The sequence below is a fragment of the Bidens hawaiensis genome, unplaced genomic scaffold (genome assembly GCF_021521415.1).
Source record: "Bidens hawaiensis isolate Kalapana, Puna unplaced genomic scaffold, B.hawaiensis_p1.1 tig00008249_1, whole genome shotgun sequence".
NCBI classification, from domain to species: Eukaryota; Viridiplantae; Streptophyta; class Magnoliopsida; order Asterales; family Asteraceae; genus Bidens; species Bidens hawaiensis.
In genome coordinates, this window is record NW_027491586.1 from 1295293 (window position 1) to 1304807 (window position 9515).

The window sequence follows — 9515 nt, forward strand, 5'->3', positions numbered from 1 at the left end:
TTGAACTGTTAACTTAGGGTTTTGATGTGTATATGCTTAACGATGATATTCCGAACCAAATGGGAGAGTTTGATTTGATTATTATTGTTGATTTTGTCAAGATTGATTTTGACCTAAATTGGAACGCATAAGTTTATGAACGTATGCGACGTGTAAGTCATTTTGATTTATACAGTGTATAAGTTCTATAGGCTTATACGATGACTTGTACTAGACTTATACATTGATATTTACTTACACATTGATATGAACTTATACGTTGATATTGCTTTATCTGTGTATAGTAGATTTATACGTTCTAATTCACACTATACGTGCATACATTAAATTTTTATAAATCTTACTAATATGTTATCTGGTTTGTTTGTGTATGTGTAGATGGTAAAAGTAAAAGATTTTGATGCTAATCGTAATATATGTGCATTTTTAGATGGTTCAGATGATAAGATGGAACCGTTTCAGACCGTATTGCAATACTTTGAAAGATCTAGGATCTTTAATGCTAGTACTGAGAACACGGTGATTATTAAAGAGCTGGTAGCAAAATTCTGGAAAAATGCAAATCTTGAAGGAGAATGTATCAAGTCAGTTGTCAAGAAAAAGGAGATTATTATATCTGGACAGGTCATAAGGGATGTTTTGGAATTGGGAGATGAATCTAACGATCCTACTTCACTAGATGAAAGGATGGTGAAGGGATGTATGTTGAGGATGGGGTATAAGAATGAGTTGAATAGAGGTTTCTTGAAGACTGGGATGTCAAGGCCGTTTAAATTCTTTGTGCACATAATAGTACACTGTTTTGGTCATCGAAAGGGTGGTTATGAAGAGATCCTAGATTATCAAATGTGTATGATGACTGCTTTATGCTTGAACTTGAAGTATAACTTTTCAAAGGTTATACTCGAGCATATGAAGCTATATTTTGATAACCAATGGCTGATGTATCCGAGATTTGTTCAGCTAATCATTGATTATCAGTTTCATGGTATTGAAATGACAGGGGAGGAGATGAAGCTATCATATATGTCTGTTGCTGGGTGTGCAAAACTAAAATCATACCAGAACAAAACTGAGGAAGAAATTCCTAAGTCTCATGCTTTATTTGGTCATTTGCGTGATCCTGATTATGTTGCTCCATCAGATAATCAGTGGAGAAAGGAAGGAAGTGATTCTGATAGAGAAAATGAAAATGAAAGGATGCTAAGATACATACCATTGGGTGGTAAATGGTTTGTGAAAGTTGATAATGATGAAACTGGAGTATCTCAGAAGGTGTTCAAATCAAGAAATCGTAAGAATCTTGAAGGTGAATTAATAAGAACTTTAAGATATACAAGACCAGATTCGCTACGCACAATACCATTGTATACAATGGAACATGATATTTATCCTTATTTTCTTTGCTGGTGTTATTTGCATTGACTGGAGAAGCGAGTATATACTTGGATCATGGAAAAGAAAAGTATGAGGTTATTCGGGTGCATGATCCAATGTGGCTGGTAAACTGTTCGTTAAAAGATGTTGAGATATTGCACGGAACAAGATACAATGTAACGATGAGAAAGTAATGACTCAAGCTAGCCAGTTTCAAAAGGTTGTATACTATTAGTACACGGTTTTGCATCTAGAGTCTTTGTATTTAACGTTAACGATTTTGTTCATGTTTAATGTAATAAATAGTTTATTTATTAATCAGTTCACTAAGTTAAAGGCTAGTTCGGTAGGGGATGTTAGCGAACTAGCCAATTAATGTATTCCCTCCTGATTCGTTAGGGAAAGTTAACGAATTAGGGGGTGCTTCGCTATGATTATTTATGTAACGAAGGGGAAGCTGGTTCGCTAAGGGATGTTAGCGAACTAGAGTACCCTCTATATATAGTGAACTACTGTTCACTTTTAATATAAGTTTTTGAGCTAATTAAAAGGTATTTTTCAGTCCAGATCTCTCTCAAAGCTTCACCTAATATTATACAACAATTACAGATAATATATTGATAATATATACACATACATAACATTGAATCAAAGTTAATTATGAGCTAGATCCTTAATCGTATTAATAGTATAAACACATATCTGAGATCAGATTGTGATAATTGTTATTGACACGAATCGAATTGGGATCCAACAAGTGGTATCAGAGCTGTTGGTGCTCGATTTACACTTGATTTGGTGTTTCAATTGTTATTGTTATTAAGTTTTTTCTGTTTTAGAGTATTTGAATTGATTATGGTTAAATTGTTTTGTTAGTGCACGGTCTGGCGTCTCGATTCTTTGTAATTATCATTAATGTTTATTTGATTATTTTAATGTAATATTTTAATGTTATTTATCTAATTCGTTATGTTTAGTCTAGTTCGCTAGGAATGTTAGCGAACTAAGACTAGTTCGTTAAAGTTAAGTCTAGTTCGCTAGGGATGTTAGCGAACTAGGACTTTATAATGTATTCCCTCCTGATTCGTTAGGGGATGTTAACGAATCAGGGGGTGGTTCGTTAAGTTAAGTTATTTAACGAAGGGGATGCTGGTTCGCTAGGGGATGTTAGCGAACCAGATCGTCTTCTATAAATAGTGAACAACTGTTCACTTGTTAAGTGTTGAAGTTTTGAGAGAATTAACATTATTCAGAAAGTTTAAAGTATTATCTCTCTCTCACAAGCTTCACGTTAATCTTATTGATAATATATATATATACTACTAACAATCAAGCTAAGGTATTAAAAGAGTTAGATCCGTTTAATTAATATCAATGTATAGATCTGGATTAGATCTAAGATATTGATTAGCACGAGTGATAACAAAGAAAGGGGATCAAACAAGTGGTATCAGAGCTTTCGGGGCTCAATTCGCTTGGTTTGATTGTTATTGTTATAATTTTGTGTTTATTTTCTGTTTGGTTTGAATTTGAATCAATTTGAGTTGATTTGGATTGAATCTGGATGGATTAGAGTGAATCTGGTTTCGATTAAGGTATTATTGATGTTCAATTGAGTGGAATTGGATTGTGAATTGGTTTTGTGATGTTTATTGGGTTTTCGGTTTGAGTCCGTAAACAGGTGTTTGATTTTGATTGAAATTGGTTCGTATAGTGTGATAATCGATTACGAGATGAGTCGATTTGAATTCGCCTTGTGATTACGAAGAGTTTGGTATATTATTTGTTAAGTTTGGTTAAGAATTGAGTGTATATTACAGATCTGGAATTGATATGTTTCTTGGTTTGATCTTCATATTTCTGGAAAATTGTTCTTGAATGTTTGAAGATTTAAAGATGAATGCGATTCGTTATAAAGTTTCATGTGATTCGCTATGTCTTTAATTTGATTCGCTATCAATTCTTTCCATTCGCTAATCAGTTCGCTAACTGATTCTTGTGTGTTAAATAATTCGTGTTATCTAGTTCGTTAACTAGATAAATGATTCGTTTGACACGTGTTTGGCTTGGAATTTGTGTCATAACAACTTTTTGCCGCGTGGCAGAAAGGAATCAAGTTTGTTACAAACGGTTGTAACAACCTGATTCGTTATAGTTTAATTCGCTATAGTGTTGATTCGTTATCAACTGTAGCTGATTCGTTATCTTAATTCGCTAAGCACTCCTTAGCAATTCGTTAAGTTGACTTGGTCAATTCGTGTGATCAATTCGTTAAGTTGACTTGGTCAATTCGTGTGATCAATTCGTTAAGTTGACTTGGTCAATTCGTTTGATCAATTCGTTAAGTTGACTTGGTCAATTCGCTTGGTCAATTCGTTAAGTTGATTTGTGATTCGTTAAACCTTCCTCACATTCGTTATCTGTTTTGCCATTTGAGTGATTCGTTAACTTTATTTGTGATTCGTTAAGTTGACTCGCTAGGTTGACTTTTGATTCGCTAACACAATCACCTGATTCGTTAAGACTCAATTCGCTACACTGTTCACAGTTCGCTATTACTGTTCACTGATTTGTTAAGATATTTTATTATTTGATTAATTTTCAAAGATGGCTGGTATGTATGCATTGGCGTCTCAAAATATGTTGATGCAACAAATGTTGCAACTTGATACCGAGATAGGTTCACATTCAAAATGTCCAAGATTGATGAAGTTCAATGACTTCGCCAAATGGGAATCTCGGTTTCGTGCACATTTGGGATCTGTTCATCCTGACTGTTCTTATTGTCTTGATGAGGTTTATGTTGCACCAATGATTGGTGATGATACTATTGGGTATACTCCTAAAGCAGTTTCTCAATACTCACAAGAAGAGAAGAAAGCTTTAGAAATCGAGATAAAAGCATATTCTACTTTGACTATGGCTTTACCAGAGAACATTTTTCATCAAGTTGGAAGTATCAAGAGATGTGCATCTTTGTTTCAACATCTGAGTATGAGAAGCATGGGAAACACAGCTGAGAGTAAGAAAGTGATGTTCAAGTTTCAATTTCGAAACTTTAATTTATTGAAAGGAGAAACAGTTGAAGAGATTTAGTCACTTAATTGCTGAAATGGACAAAATGAAAATGGAAATTTCTGAAAGAGATAAAATTGACACTATCACGAGTGTGCTTCCTAGTTCATATTCAACATTTCTCATGGTTTTGAAAGAGAATGATTATTTTCTGAATGAAGATTTGACAGCACTTGAATTTCTACAAAAGATCGAAGCTAAAGAATATGATCTTAAGTGTCAAAAATCTTCCAAAGAAAATCAAGATCCGGCTTTCTATGGTGGAAGAATGCCTCTGAGTTCAACGATTTCACCTATCACTGCTTTTCTTACTCATGCTGTAAGTGAAAAATAATCTGCTATATTTAATGATCCAAAAGTTTGTTTCTACTCTGCTGGTAATTCAGGTGGTTCTGTAAGTTCTACTAGTACTAATCCATTTGCTACACCACCTAGTGTGAATATGAAGGAAGCTGAGCAAAACTTTGCTTTTCTGACGGCATTTATGTCCTCATATGAAAACTTGGTGAGTAGTAAAATTGCCACGAGTGAGTTAACAGATGAGGATTATGATCAGATAGATCCGGATGATCTAGAGATCATGGATTTGAAATGGAATATGGCCATGATCGTTCGTAAAGTTAAAAGATTCATGCAGAAAACTGGAAAAGATCTTCCAGCGTTAAACAAGAAGTTGGGTTTTGATAAATTGAAGGTGAAATGTTATAATTGTCAAGAATTCGGGCATTTCGCAAAGGAATGTGACAAACCAAGAAAAGAATACACTGGACCTCGTGGTCAAAGTCAAAATGCTTCTTCACCACGGGGAAGTGATGCTGAAAAGAAACCATCTTCTTCAACAACACAAGCAATGTTAGCAGATGGGACTGATTGGTCACAACGTATACTATGCAATGATGTTAAAGCAAATTTAGCTATGTTTGGGTTACATGAAGATTGTCAAGATGCTACTGCTAGTGTGATGTCTTCAGATAATGATTCTGGATCTGATTCTGACGATTCTTGCGACAAGTCTTCTGAATCAATGTTTGCTTGCATGGCTAAGATCAACGAGGTTAGTAATTCTATTTCTTCTACTTCATTTGTTAAAGCATCATGTGTTGACTGTGAATCTAACAACTCTAAGTTAGAAGCTTTGAAAAATCAGAATGATAATCTTATAAGAGAAATTGCTTCTCTTAAGGACACTTATCGACAATCTCTTGAGTCTCAAATGAAATCTCGAGAAAAGATTGAAGCATTGTTGACAAGTAATCATGATCTCAAAGCCGAGTTATCTGTGAAAATGACCATTAATGACCAAAAGTTTCAGGAAATCTTGAAACATCGTTCTAAGATAACTGAGCTTGAGAATGAGGTTCTTGAGTTAAAGAACAAGTTGGGTAAATTTCGAAATTCTTCATTTTTATTGAATGAAATTATTGAAGTTTCTGGAAAACAAAATGATTCTAAGAAAGGTATTGGTTTTGTTGAAATTCCACCACTTTTTCATAATGATTATAAAATTAATCCTTTTGCAAGAAAAGAAGAGGATTTGATTCAAAAGGAACCTGTGATTTCTGAAAAACCTAAAGTAGTTAAACCTGAAATTGTTAAACCCCAAGTTGCGCCTCAAAAATCTCATGTCCAAAGCAAAAAGTTGTTTGTTGAACACAATGACGAGGTCATTATCGAGGATGTGTTTGAACCAGAGATTATACACAAGAATAAGAACATTCCCAGTTCTAATCATATTCTTTGCGAACCTCACGAATTTGAGGAAGCAGTGTATGGTTCACACAAACCTCAAGCGAAAAAGGAAAATTCAAAGAAAGTGAACTCTATGAAGGCAAAGAAGTCAGTCAAACCGAAAATTTCTGATGAGGATCTAATGCGTTTCATTAATCCTTCTAGTTCTAAGCCATCTGCTGCTAGAGTTTTTAAGTTAAAAGGAATGGACACAATGTTCACTGAAAAAGACATTGCAATAAGTATTATCAAACCTGAACTTATTGAGAGTGTTTTTGTCAATGAAACTTCAAAAATTCAAGAACTTGAACGTGTGTATGCTCAAACAAAAACATCAGTTCAGTCTGATCCATTGACTAAGGCAAAACAATTTTTAAAACAAGCTAAGAAGATTAACTTTGTTAAGTCAACTGGAACAGTTACACTAAAAAGTTTTTCAAACAGTTCTAATTTAGATTTTTATCTAAAGAAGAAATCTGAATTATCTGATGAGTTTATTAAGAGCATGACTAAAAATGTGAGTCATCATCAATCATCTGCATCATTTATTCCAATTTCTTCTAAACATCATCATGTAGACATGCGAACGTGTTTTTTATGCGGTCAACAAGGTCATGTTGTGAGAAATTGCAGTCAACAGAACTATCAGAATCTTCATCCTTTTATCAAGGACAAATCTAAGCCAAATCCAGTGGTTAAGGAGATTCTGAAACGACCAGTGTCGTATGTTGATGATACCCATATTTTGTTCTCTGATGTGAATCCACGGAAGGTGTTTCAGATCAATGAGACACACGGTCAAGTGCAACCAAAATTCATTCCAACTGAACCTATATGTCAAAATAGGAATTCAAACATTGTTCAGGCAGCTTATTTAAGACGAAAGTCTAAGAAGCCAGTAACTTATTCACAAGTGGCTGAACAACAATTGAAAACTGTTAAAGTTAATGATCATAGAGAAAACCAAAAGGTGCCCAAGACTGAGGCCTGGGCTGCCTTTTTGAACTAATCACTTTTGTTTATGTGTAGGGTTCATCCAAGACCATTTCTGGTGAAAACTGGATCATGGATAGCGGATGTTCTCGTCATATCACCGGAAATCTCGACCTATTGACCAATGTAAGAAATATTCAAGGAGGTTATGTAGCATTTGCTGGGAATTCTGGGGGCATGATCACACAAGAGGGTGACGTTTCAAATGGTCATATTACATTTGAAAAAGTAAATTATTGTGACAAGGTTGATCATAACTTATTGAGTGTATCGCAGATTTGTGATAAAAAGTACACAACAATATTTACTGACAAAGAGTGTCTTATCTTGAAACCGGGTTTTATTATTCCTGAGGACATGGTTGTCATGCGATCATCACGATCAAATGATATTTATGTCTTAAACATGAGTTCTAAGATATCAACATCGTTCGAAACATGCTTTGTCTCGAACGCAACCGAGAAAGACTCGATTCTATGGCATCGAAGAATGGGTCACATTCATGTTAGAAAGATGAATTATTTAATGGAAAATAATTTAGTTGTGGGTGTCTCGTTAAAGAACTTTAAGTTATCTGATCACTGTGTTGCATGCAAGAAGGGCAAACAGAAGAAGAAGACACATCCTTCTAAGTTATTGAATTCCATTAATACTCCTCTTGAACGACTTCATATGGATTTGTTTGGTCCAGTGAATCGTGCGAGTATTTCTGAAGACTGGTATTGTCTTGTAGTGACAGATGATTATTCAAGATATTCATGGGTGTTATTTATGAGTTCAAAAGATCAAACACCTGTTTTGGTACAAAACCTTATTACTAAGATCGAATCACTGTACAAACAAAAGGTGAGGAGAATCCGAAGTGATAATGGTACTGAATTCAAAAACACTATTTTGGATTTCTTTTATATTAAAAAGGGAATTCACAGTGAATATAGTGCACCTTATTTACCACAACAAAACGGTGTTGCTGAAAGGAAAAATAGAACTCTGATTGAAGCTGCACGTACAATGCTTGCTGATTCAAAGCTTCCTATTCAATTTTGGAATGAAGCTGTGAACACAGCTTATTATACACTTAATCGAGTTCTAACAGTAAAACGACTCAAGAAGACAAGCTACGAAATATTAAATAACCGAAAACCTAATTTAAAGTACCTGGAACCATTTGGGTGTCCGTGTACAATGTTGAAGAAGGATTCAGGTAAATTCGATGAAAAGGCTATTGAAGGATATTTCTTGGGATATGCGTCTCCAAAGAAAAGAGTATTTAATTTTACATCTGGTTGTGTTGAAGAATGGTACCATGTGGACTGTCAAAAGTACACAACTCCTCCTCAAGGGAAAGGTCTAGACTGGATGTTTGATTACGATAGTTTATTTAATTATTTTACTCCTTCGACTGATCACATCAATGAAGATCTAGTTAGAGCATACTTTGAAGAACACTTGAACATTCCAAGCTCTTCAATTTCAAATGCAGTTGACGTTCAACCAGATGCTCCAACTGAAGACTCACATGTTGTTCCTCCAGTTGTTATTGACAGTGCTTCTACCTCTTCTGATGATGATCAAGCTGAGATTCAAGTTATTGATCTTGATAGTGATAATGCTTCATCTCCCGAGTTGGGTGAACATTACACTAATTTATTTGATAATGTTGTTGTTCCTGAAAATCCTACTCTTCGGATTCATGGATATCATCCACACGGCAATATCATTGGAGAACTTGATGTGGGCGTCCGTACACGTCATCAAGTTGCTTCGTCAAGCAACAATAACATATTGTGTGCTTACACTAATTTACACTCTTCGGGAATTGTGAATATTGCTAAATTCAATTGCTTTCTATCTCAAGTTGAGCCAATGACAGCTCGTAAGGCACTTGAAGATTCTTCTTGGGTAGAAGCTATGCAAGAGGAATTACAGCAATTTGCACGATTGGGTGTTTGGGATTTAATAGACAAGCCTGCTAGGGTCAAGAAAGCTATTCCAACCAAGTGGGTATTTAAATGTAAAAAGGATGATCGAGGGGTGATTGTTAGAAACAAAGCACGTTTAGTGGTGCAAGGTTTTCATCAGCAAGAGGGTATTGATTATACTGAGGTATATGCTCCAGTTGCAAGATTAGAGTCGATTCGAATCTTCCTGGCTTATGCTGCTTACAAGAATATCAAGGTCTATCAAATGGATGTTAAAAGTGCTTTTCTCAATGGTGAACTACATGAGGAAGTGTTTGTTCAACAACCACCTGGTTTTGAAGATCCTGATTATCCAGACCGTCTTTACCGTTTAAACAAGGCCCTGTATGGTCTACATCAAGCCCCAAGAGCTTGGTATGG